General features: G+C 43.2%; 1 long non-coding RNA gene across 1 annotated transcript; it reads left to right on the top strand.

Moving 5' to 3' along the window:
• Positions 1 to 4,068: 4,068 nt before the first annotated feature.
• Positions 4,069 to 11,422, top strand: LOC140600291 (uncharacterized). Its single transcript, XR_012003558.1, has 2 exons — positions 4,069 to 10,940; positions 11,178 to 11,422. It is a non-coding gene; the product is annotated as an uncharacterized lncRNA (long non-coding RNA).
• Positions 11,423 to 12,258: the final 836 nt, after the last annotated feature.

Raw genomic sequence — 12,258 nt, 5'->3', positions numbered from 1 at the left:
AACATTGCATTACTGTTGCAGCATCACTGTTGCCGTCATGAGGAGGATCTCTCAGCCCTCCAAACATGCCATTGACTGGTGTGGTCCTTTCTGTTTGTTCTCCCTCTTGCCTGTGTGTTTCCTAAACGCACATGTGAAATGGGTATTTGTAAGTTCCACGGATTACATATTGAAATCGTTATCACCATTCAGGCCACTATAACAAACAATACTGATTATAGAGCAGGAAGATATTTTGTAATTATAATGTTCTTCAAACTTCTCTGATTGACACTTAGCATATTTAAACAGGGATGATCAAAAATTATGTTCACAGCGCGGGCCTTGTCTTCCCTTCGGCAGCACAAAAGCTTGCCTCGGTAGGTAACAGCCACCAGGCTGCCTTTGAGCAGCTGTGTCGAGATGGGATTCGGTTTCTTTGGGGTGGGGGTGGGGGAAGACACCCCGGCTTTCAAATCAAAGACAATTCAGTTTAGAGAAAGATGTACCTTGTGGAAATAAATAAAAGGAGGCGCAGTGTACCGTCAGCTGGCCGTCTTAAATCAATAATGCAGGCAGTCCATCTTGCATGTCCATTCAGCTCCTCACTCATTCTACATGAGGGGGAGGAGCACCTGCCTTCCAGTCTGGTCCCAGAATAAAAGCCGTTATCGAGAAGTGTCCGGGGGTGCCAGTGAGTCTTGCTCTGCTCGTCGAGGCCTCGCTGGAGCTGGCCTGCCGGTGTGCCTGCCAGAGGTCTGAGGGTGTTAATGTCCCTTAGCTCCAGATCACACAATCTGCATCCATTATTTTGCCAAGCAGGGACACCTGGACGGGAGGCACTATTTTCTTTCAGTGGCCCATGGCTTATAAAACAAAACCAGCAAAGAGCACGTAATCCCTTTGAGTATTCTTGTGGTGTGCCTAATGGGGTTTTTGAGAGTGCCAGGTACCGTGAGAAGACTCTGGGAAAAAAAAAGAAAAAAAAAAAAAGAAAGAAAGAATCAGGAAGGCAGCATTTTTAAATCATCTTTGTTTACAAAGTGGTGACATTCCGTCTTGAATCAAAGGGAACAGTTTCCAGGTAGAGAAGTCTCTGGTTTGTCTTTTGTCACCTACCAGCTACCAGTATGTCTCTCCTCCAAACTTTGCACAAAATCAACTTACCTTGATTTAAGCAACAAAGAAGGAAAGGGCTTGGGGGTTCAAAGGGTGGGCAAGGGGGAAGCTTTTAAAAGATTATCCTTTTGGGGTTTTTGATAGATTAAGAGGGTGATCAGACTAGGCTGCATCTTAATAATAGGGCCGTGCGAATTTTGGCTCGACTAATGGAAGCTCTTTTGTCAATTTCCTGTACCCTGTACTTGACAGGACTCAGGAAATGGCTCGACTGGCCCACCTTTGATACCTAGAAGCGGCTTAATGAGATTTAAAGGTGTGCTACCATGACTGGAGTTTCCCACATTAAGTCTAAGTTACACACGCTCTCCTCCTTGCGCTGGCCCCTCGCTGGCTTTGTTGCCTGTCTGCTAGAATCCAGAACATGTTTTCTCTATAGAAGTAACAGCCGAAAGCGGGCAGCTGAGTTTCTGAACAGAAATTGTATTTCTAAGAAGGGTGTTTTTTTTTTTTTTTTTTAAGGTTCTATTCAGGACTGTGTCTCTGAAATATTATCTATCATAAAAACATGACATGAATTTACTATGGCAGTCAGCTGCAATTTTTAAATACACTCTTTAGGTTAGTGAGTAACATCTTCCCTTCCCAAAGAGACAGAGGAGAGAAGGAACATCAGACTGTTATTTCTTGGGGGTGGGTGGGGAGGGCTGTGGGCGAGGCCATGCCAGAACGTGTGAGCTCAGATGGGGCCCAAATGTTTCTGATGGAATATTTGAGCTGGAAATATTCGACGTGAAAGATCCCGCCTCAAGGAGCACTCTGTCAGCTGGAAAGGGGCTGGGAGTCGTGATGAGTCCGCCTGTGCCTGTTAGGTGGGTTTGAGAGTGGAGCTGCCTGGGCAGGGCATGGGGGTGACAAAGCCATTCTTGCTAACCTTATATGATTGTGGATTTTTAGGTGACCCTCAAGGAAGCAAAAAGGTCTGCCTCTGGTCGTGACTCTGAAGGGCCTTGGTACAATAGAGTAGACCCTAGGTAAAGTGGGTGAGTAATGCTCTCAGAACCCTGTTCATTTTGTTGCCTGCTTCCTTGCAGGGAATTAGGCCTGGTTGCCTGGAGGCAGGAAGCTCCTCTGCTGGCCCTAAGGCTGGAGATCCTGCACCATACCACCTACTGAGAGTAGACCTCCCTTCCCGGGAAGCTGCCAGTCAAGACTTGTTTGCCATTCCAGAGCTTCTTTTAAATTTTAGCTCCAAGGGGTTAGAGATGAACTTGGCTATAGCACGTTCTCTGTCCATTCCAAGTAAAATTTCAAGTTACTGGTCTTCTTTAGCACTGTGATTATCTGCACACCCGTGGAAGTGGCCCCTAGACTCCTCCATGGCCCCTTGCCGGTCTACTGTCACTAGGCATAATCAGACCTATGATGCTGCTTCCAGCTTCTGAATCAGACAACAGAATGTTCACATTTCCCAAAGAATCAAGGCCCGAGTTGCATAGGAGTCAAGCTGATAACCATGTAGATTGATATTTAAAGGGGCAAAGCTCCCAGGATTATTTCAAACTGATTTTCAAGATACACAGTATCCATATACCATATTTGAATCCAGTTTTGAATTGTCCACAGATGTACTCGAGGAATCAGTGAGCATAAGTGGGATGGATAGGTCTTGGTAGAGTTCAAGTTTTTCTCTTTTACCTTATCTAGCCTTATAAGAATGGATTCTCTTTCTTCTTTTTTTCCCCATCTGATGCTCAGGATTTATAAATATCAGATCCCCCTTTGCCATCATTGGCCTGGCATCAGCTAACCTTTCTCTCTCGGTTTTCCTTCTGTGGTATTTGAGGCACCACTTGGGAAAAATCAAATATAAACTGACCTATTTTACAGATAGGCTGAGAAATTTGTGTGATTTTTTTTTTTAATGCACATCTGTTTGAAATATCTGTGAATAGAAGCCATCGGAATGCTCACACACGGCTCCTAAAAATGTGTGAAGGGCCAGGTAAGGTTGGAGGTTACATGTTCAGGCGCCCCAGGAGGAGGCTGGCTGATGTGGCTGTGGGCCAGTGGCTGCAGGCTGTACCACCTGTGATGAAGACCGACATGCATGAGACTTGGAGGTAAACTGACCTCAGTCCAAACGCCAGTGCCACCACTTAGTAACTGTGTGACTTTGAAAAATCACTTAGATCTTCTGAATGGTGCCCTTAGCTGTGGAATGGGGATAATGCCTACCTCATGAGATTGCTGTAAGCTTTCCATTTTTTGAGCACAAGCCACAGTAAGAAATGCAGTTTATATCACAACCTGGCACACACAGATACATCACTCACACTTATGAAACTGAAGCAAACGTTTCATGAAACAGTTTTTACGTATATAATAAAGGTAGCTCCTGGTATTTTCTATTCTATTGTATTTTTCATTGAACAAGGTTATTATAATCCATCAAATTGATTTCAGGACCAAATAATAGTTTGTAATGCAGAATTTGAAAAACACTATAGGTATATTAAATATACATGTACATTCCGTTAATATGTCGAAGGACCAGAATCTTTTTTTTTTTTTATTATTAATTAGGATACAATCAGCTGTGCTACAGAAACAAGCCCTGACATAGCTGGGCCATAACACTATGGGAGTTTATTTTTTGCTTTTGTCAAGTTCAGTGTGGATTGGGCAGGTTTTTAAGACAAGTCTCCTCTGTCTGGATCCAGGTGGCTTCCATCATATTACTTTGTCATCTTCACATGTGGCCTTCACAGTTGCCACAAAAAGGAAGAAGAGAAATGGATGCCTTTAAGGGTTCGGAAGTTGCATGATCACTGTTACCACCATTCCAGTGGGCAGAGCTCACTCAGGTGCATGGCCGTAACCCAACTGCCAGGGAGGCTGGGACATGCAGTCTTCCTGTGTGTGCTGGAGAAGAAAACAGTAAGGAGGTACAGTGAATGACATAAGCCATATACCGTAGTATTAAGGCAGGGTCCAGGGTAGGTCTTTGATGGATACTGAGGCTCAGCAATCGAGTAATTAAGGTGTAGGGTTGGTCTGATTTGGGGTGATGCTGGCTAGCCGCAAGGCAACAGCCCAAATTGATGACTTCAGGGGGCTTTGTGGTTTTCTTTATGACATCTCATCATTCTAAAGTTTCACACACTCACTTGTGGGTGTGGACAGTTTTCTACAACTAGTGTGAGTTTACCTGTTGCTGGATCTTTAGGGGCTCAGTGGTGGCATTCTTCTAGGGCAGTGAGATAGGACATAAAGCTCTCTTTCCAACTGGTGAGCCTGGGCCAACTGTTAGTGCCTATCACTAACTGGTAGTTATAGCGAACATTTATATTGAGTGCTTACCATGTGCTTATAAGTATTGAGCTAAGTAGTTCACAAGTGGGACGCCTGGGTGGCTCAGCGGTTGAGCGTCTGCCTTCGGATCAGGGCGTGATCCTGGGATCTGGGATCGAGTCCCGCGTTGGGCTCCCTGCATGGAGCCTGCCTCTCCCTCTGCCTGTGTCTCCGCCTCTCTCTCTGTGTCTTTCATGAATAAATAAATCTTAAAAAAAAAAAAGTAGTTCACAACCTTTATCTTATTATCACAGACTTATTAGGCAGAATCTTAGACATCTTAGTCTCCTTTTGAGATCATTTGTACTGAAAAATTTACTTCACAGGTGGAAAAAATGCTCCAGTTCAGGGCTGTTATTTCCCTAGAGTTGCACAGAACCTGGGTATATATTAGTGGTTATACTAGGATCCAAAGCCCAGATTTCTTGATTCCCTTCAAGAGGGACATGAGGGCAATGTGGGGGTACATGTTAGTGGCCTTAGCAGAATGTTCATTGAACCTTCAATTTAGAATCTTCAGTTTTTTCCTGGTATACACACCAGAAATTCTAATTAGTACTGGAATAGAATGCCCCCCAAATTGTAGCTACTATTAAACTTCGAGCTTTCATTGAACTGATCATTGTAGGTAGAAATACCTGAAGTTGTCTCAAAAGCCAGCTCAGGTATGGGCCTGGTGATTTAAACTATTACCAATACCAACTTAAGGAAGAAACACACATCTAGATTGTCATTAAAGATCCTTATCCATGGTTTTTACTTGTTTTCACATAAATCTGCATGCTATCCTCTGTTACTCAGCAATCCTTGGTGGCTACCAGTACTAAAGAGAAAAATTGAAATTTGCCAAAAGAACGCAAATGTGCTTCTGACAATGACAGGACAGAGTGAGGGAGGTGGTTTAAGCCACAGCCTATGGGATGTAAGTTCTTCTTAAGGAAGGACTGTCTAGCAGCAAAGCAGTTAAGCTCACGTAGAGGTAGGTGAGGAGGGTTCCATTGCATCTCTCTTGGGAGGTCTTTATTGGTGCTTCTCTAGATTGGCTCAAGTCAGAGGTGCTGACCTATGACTTGCTCAGTTTTCCTCACTAGGGAGAGGGATTCTATGATTTCTTGAAATTACCTCCTAGTTCAGTGTAATGAATGTCTCCTTAAGTAATTATAGAAAGTAACAATCTGTGATGTGTGTACATGCACATAGGCAGTTTGCACACACATGGCCCATGTCCAAGTGTCCTTTGCCCCCTGAGGAGGGCCAAAGGGCATGAATGTTTAGAGTGAGGTTTTCCTAGCTTGGCCTGCTCAGATTTTGCAGTCTTACCGTCTTTGCAGCTGTACATGTGACGTTCTTTTTCTGTTTTCACACTCCCCCACCCTTTTATATTTTAGGATCAAGAAGAGGGCCAAAATTTGAGACTAGTCAGATAGGTGCTTTAAGCGTCTGTGCCCCCTCTCCCTCTACCCTGCTTCTGCAAATGTGGTGGTTCTTTCAAGCTCATATTTACTTATGCTTCCTGAAAGGGGTGCAGATAAGAGGTGCAGCATCTCACAGCCTCACTGTTAGCTAGTATTTAAAAGGATGCACTGCTTGGCCGGTGCCTGGGCTCCCAGGGCCTACTCTGTGGTCTGCACTCAGTTGGGGAGAGCGTTTTTGTCCTGTGCATGTACTGATAATTTTATTAACTGGAAACAAGCTTTTCTGCCTCAACACAGACTCTTGATATTCTTGCATAATATGTTTGACATTTCTGAGACAGTGAAGTCTGAGGAGAATGAGCCCTGAATTGGGAATCAGGAGTGCCAGTTTTTGTCCGGATTTGGCTGTTGTCCTACTCCTTCTCCTTATGCAGCTCACCTAACCTCTCTGTGCCTCATTACCTTCCTTTCCCTACCTGGAAAATAAGGACCGTTTCCTCTGCCTCCTCCAAGTCAGAGATGTCAGGTACACCCAGGCTATTTATTTGGTGCCTTTGGTGGGGAAGATGTGCTATACATTCATGATGGCTCTTTTTGCCTTTGTTGTGGTTATAGTTATTTTATTCATTTTTAAATGGCTTGGTAGAAACCACTGTGAACTCAGTATCAGGACAAACCGTATCTTACAGTGATCTACTGTTGAGATGCGATCTTTCAGAGCTGTGATACAATTTCCAAGTGGGGCCTTCTGAATGAGAGCCAGCATTTGTCCCAACTCTTGAGATCCAGCTGGTTGGGTCCCTATTCTGAGAGATGTGTGCATCCTTCTTTCACTTTTTCCCTGGAAAAGGTAGGTTCCTTTGTGTTAGCTTTTTTGTTTGTTTTCATTCTAAAGATTTATAAGCTCCCTTCCTCTACCCCAATTCTACCTTAATTTTTTTTTTTTTTTGTATGTTCTGGGTGAAAGAAGGTCTCCTGAGGCTTATCACCTGCAGATGGTGCTTCTGAAAAGGAAACTGTTTCAGAAAGTTCCAAGCACTGAAAATGGGTGTGTAATGAACCCTGTTTTGCATCTTTAATTATAGCATTTGCCACTGTGCATGCTGTAATCATATGCTTTCTCTAGAGCCAAAGCAATGTGCAATTCCAGGTCCATTCATTAGTGAACCGGCAAATCAATCACAGGTCTTGTCAAAAACATCACTGCAGTATGGGGGTCCCTTTGCATAGACCATGAGATCAGATCTGTGATGGACTTCTTCTCCCTGAGGGGTTCAAAGACCTTCTTAACAAATGTCTTGCTCACATGTGCAGATTCTCTGATATCTGTCTGTCTCTCTTGCTTCCTCTCTTCCTCCCTGCTCCTGTGTCATATAGTGACTGCTGGTCCTTGGAAAACACGACTTGCCTCTGACATTAGACAAGTGAAGGCTGCAGGAGGCAGATGTAGGGACAGAGTGGGAGACTTCTATGATCCCAGGAAAGTGCCCAGAAGTTCTCTTGGCTTACAAATATCTTGCTTATTCAGGTTTCACAAAGTATAAAATTTCTCCACCAGGGGTAGGATTTTGGGTTAAGCATTCCCCTTGTAGGAGAGGGTCTTCACATTTAAACAGCAAATACTTGCTAGAGGTAAACCTGTACAGTTATAAACATTTGTTTGTAGCAAACTCTTCTCTCCCTACCTGAGGGCCTTAGAGCAGAAGACTGGGGGCCTGCTGGGTGTCAGTGTGGAGACTGCAGCTTTGCTGTGGGCAAAAGGCTGGAAGGGGCTGGAGGGTGTTGCAGATTAATCTGGCTTCCTTCCCGGTCATGCTGGAACCTACAGTCAGTGAGCAGAGATTTGGGCTAAGGTGAAGAGGGAAGAGTAAGGTGGTGATAAGATCAGACCAACAATGTTCAGAGTTCAGATGTCACAACTTCTAAATGATTGGCCAATGTCACATTAAGGCCTGGGCTTCTCTTTAGGAAAGGTCTTGAGTTTGTATGTGTATCACCGAATGTTTCTTCAACATATTTATTCTTATTATTAATAATTAGCATATTAGTATCATATTTAAAATAATATATATAACACAATATGTTATTAATTATTGTTTGTTGCCTGCTTCCCCTCAAGAGAATGCCATTTCCTGAGGGCAGCTTCTCTGTTGTGTTCATTGTTGTATTCAGGTAGCTAGAACAGTGCCTGGCGCATACCATCATTGGTGCTCAATAAGTGTTTGTTGAGTAAGTTACTATGTTTATTCTTCTCTTTGGTATGTGAGAAGGCACTCTTTCCCATTCTGGCGCCTACATACTACTCACTCCTGCCCCAGGAATCCGTAGACTTGTAGGCTTGGCACCATCTTTCTTTTCTAGGGCCCTCTCAGAACTGGGACAATTGCAAATATTCGATTTCCACCCCTTTTCTTCACGTGAGAAAGCTGTAAACAGTGATATGGCAGTCTCCACGATGCTTTTCTTTACGATGCCAGTGACGGTTTATTGCAAAGGGCAAGGCCTCGGATTGAATGTAAACAAACACAGCCCATGAGTTTAAAATAGACCATTGAGCAGCTCACAAAATAGGCCCCTTGTTTTTAAAAGAGCAGTGGACGCTCTCAAGAAATAATAAGAAATAATAAGTCTGGAAGCTGGATGGAAAGCTCTGATGCTTTCTGGCTGCGTTTGTCCTTCGAACTTTCTTTGCGTTTGGCATGCCTGTGATATAGCTGCTGCCAGCCACGGCCCAGGAGCTGCAGGCGATGGAAAGTTTATCTTACTGCTGAAGGGAAATGGAAATCTCTTTGTAAAAGCTGCAACATGCTTGTTGTGCTAATATCCAAGAGATGCAGAGTCCCTTTGCTGAGGGAGTCCAGTGTTTATCCTGAGGAGCTGGAGATTTGAGGATAGACAAAATAAGGTCTGGAACATGTATGACCTAGAGACATTTTTTTAGTATCACCTAGCCTGTGTTTCCTCATCTGCAAAAGCAGGGCATTAGTGCTTATGTTATAGGCTTGTTGAAATGGGATGATGTGAATGTAAATTCCATGAGTTGGGGCTTCCTTTGTTAAATTTGTTTCTCCACATCCAGTGCCTCATACCGCGCCTGGCATCTGAGAGGTGACAGCAGCACTAACCCCTTCTACAAAGGAGCAGTAGAGGACAGCAGAGTTCCTTTGTCAGCAGTTTGGAGGCATAAATAGCATTCTTTTCCCTTCCTTCCCTCCAGAATCTTTGTTCTTTAAAAAAAAAAAAATGTAAACACACACCCACAAATAATGTATTAGTACATTCTCATTGTAAAACACTTTAACAAGTAAGAAATATATTCAACTTCTTCCTAAAATAACCATTGTGAAAGTGTTTCTCTCCAGAGACTATGTATCTGTATCTTCTATCTTTGTCTGTCTATTTCTATCATGTATTTCTATAGCTGTCTGTCTTCCTCTGTATCTATTTGTGATGCTTAATTTTATGTGTCAACTTGGGCCAAAATGGACGGATCTTTGGTGAAACATTATTCTGGATGTTCTGTGAAGGTGTTTTTTAGATGAGATTAACATTTAAATTGGTAGACCACCAGTAAAGCAGATCCCTGTCCATACTATAGGTAGGTCTCATCCAGTCAGGTTGATGGCCTTAATAGAACAAAGGATGCCTTTGGATTCAAACTGCAACTCTTTCCTGGGCTTTTACCCTGCCAACCTACCCCACAGATTTTGGACTTGCCTGTACCATCACGTGAGTCAAGGCAGTAGAACTAATACATTCAGCTTGTGCTCTCTCTCTCTGTCTTTCTCTCTCTATCCTTTTGGTTCTTTTCTCTAGAGAACCCTGACTGAGATCTCTATCATATCCTAGCCTGTTCTTTTTTGCTTCCATCTGCCCATCTATCCATAGCAGGATAATTTATTGAAATCAATTTGTGTTCCATTCTTATTCTGTTTTCTTCTCCCATTCTCAGAAGGAGCCAACTTTGTATTATGAAGTCAAAGCTGACATTGTTTGCCCACAGCTTCCCTTTCTGAAACCTCCAGCAACTTGGGAGTTGGGTGCATGGTGGGATTGGAAAGAGTCATAAGCTCTGAGATGGGGAGATACGGAGATTCTGCAAGATAAGAAACAGCTTCTATGGGATGGGACCTCTTCCATACCTTTTTACCTTTTCTTTGGGCAAGGACAGGGCCTATGGGATAGGTAAGTTGTCTCATGTACCCAGGGAGGGACTCTTATGCTCAAAGATAATATAGTAATTCCAGTGTCTTTTAGATCATATAATAACCAGGGTAAACCAAAGGCTAGAAGGGCCACATTGACATTTTTGTTTTGTATGACAGTTTTGTTTTGTATACACAGAGGGGTAGAGAGTGATGAGGTATAGGTCAGAATAATGACTGATATTGTATATAGTGGTCTAGCTCTGATAACATTAACGTAAAAATGTATATATACTGTATGCCTAGTTTTAAGTGTTCCAAGTGTTCCTTTTTCTTTCTTTTTGAGTGTGAAAGTGTTTCAGGTGGGACTTGGATTTTTCATTTACTACATCTTGGATGACTAGCCATAACTCTCATTCTTTTAAATATTCTGTAAAATATTCCATATTACTGGGGCAGCTGGGTAGCTCAGTTGGTTCAGCATTCGATTCTTGACTTTGGTTCAGGTCATGATCTCAGGGTTGTAAAATGGAGCCCTGTGTTGGCTCTACACAGAGTCTGCTTGAGATTCCCTCTCTCACTCTGCCTCTGTCCTTTGCCCCTCACTTGTGCTCTCTTTCTCTCTCTCAAATAAATAATCTAAAAAATATTCCATATTATTGATGTGCCTTAATTTGTGTAAACTATTTTCTATTGCCAAATATTTAGATTGTTTCCTTTTTTAAAATTGTAAACAGTACTCCAGTGAATATGTTAACACTGGGTAATTATTCCCAATTGCCTGAAAAACTGAACCTCCTCTCCTCCCAGAATTCTTTTCTACCTTCATATGCCTGCAGCCCAGCTATATGAAGGCGATTCAGTGGCAAATCCAGAGCCAGCAGAAGAAACCATTCTCCCCACTAGAACCTGTGATCTTATGAAGAAAGTAAGACCTGGGGCAGCCTGGGTGGCTCAGCAGTTTAGCGCCGCCTTCAGCCCAGAGTGTGATCCTGGAGACCCGGCATTGAGGCCCATTTCGGGCTCCCTGCATGGAGCCTGCCTCTGCCTCTGCCTCTTTGTCTCTGATGAATGAATGAATGAATGAATGAATGAATAAATAAAATCTTAAAAAAAAAAAGAAAGTAAGACCTGAAGAACAATAAACTTTTCTCTGTGGCTACAGGACATCATGGGCTAAGTCAGGACTGGCAGTGGACACAGGAGAGTTATGGGAGATGGAGGCTGTTTGCCAGTGGGAGCAGAACCTTCCCTGATGAATCCTACACCTTCTATGACACTTCCTGGGAACACTGGAATGTGTGGCAAATCAGACTTCCCTCTATAGTAATTCTCAAGCTGTTTACCTTTCTTTATTTCCTTTTGGAATTATTACCTTGTTTTAAAGAATAAAGACTTGTGAGAACTAAAGTCCTAGGCTCTCGTCCTCTGACACGTTTATGCGTATCATTGCTGTGCATACTTTTGTTCTTTTACCATTTATTTTCATAAATAATACAAACTGTTGTTTTATGTGTCTTAAAATTCTACAGATCTTTTCAGCATGATGTAAACACACATGGCCAGAGACTTAGTCTTTCGTTGTAAGCCTGCCAGCCTTACTGAGCAGTTAGTGTGGTATTCACACTTGACCAGATTTGAGAAGGTGGAACCTGGGAGGCCACCTTGCCTTCCTTCCTTACACTCATCCCACCCCTCCCGTCTGGTGCCCCTTTCCTCAGATCCCTCCACCAGGGGCTTGACATTTATTTCTGAAGGCTTTTGAAAGACTCTAGGCTAAGACCTTAGCTCATAAAAACTTAAAGATCCTTTCTCCAAGGAGACTTTTTATGGGAAAACACCTGAGAGGGAACATTTAAAAGCTAAGGAAGGAATGCGTCTCTAGTGAGTGAATTCTGAGAGTGGATTGGGACCTTTTGAGCTCCTCTTTGGAGTGCTCCAGAAGTGAAAGTATATGAAGGCATGCAGCCCCGTTTATCTCCTTGGCTTTCGTTGGTAACCAGACTTGGAGAAGAAAATGCTCCTTAACGTTGGCTGTCCCCGATCAGGAACAGGGCTCTCCTTGAGAGGGCTATTTAGAAAATCCTATTTTGGTTCACCGCATGGTAAAAGGAGGTAAACAAGTTCTGGCTTCATTTTTAGACAGCCTTGTCTCTGGCCAGGGTGGACATGTGGAAAAATGGGAGGATGAAATACCCCACCCAGCCTTCTGACTCTGGAAGGTGCCAGGACCAAGCTCCTCTGGC

This window comes from Canis lupus, chromosome 11 (genome assembly GCF_048164855.1).
Source record: "Canis lupus baileyi chromosome 11, mCanLup2.hap1, whole genome shotgun sequence".
NCBI lineage: Eukaryota > Metazoa > Chordata > Mammalia > Carnivora > Canidae > Canis > Canis lupus.
The sequence above is the reverse complement of the archived record's forward strand: the minus strand, read 5'-3'. Positions and strand labels throughout refer to the sequence as shown.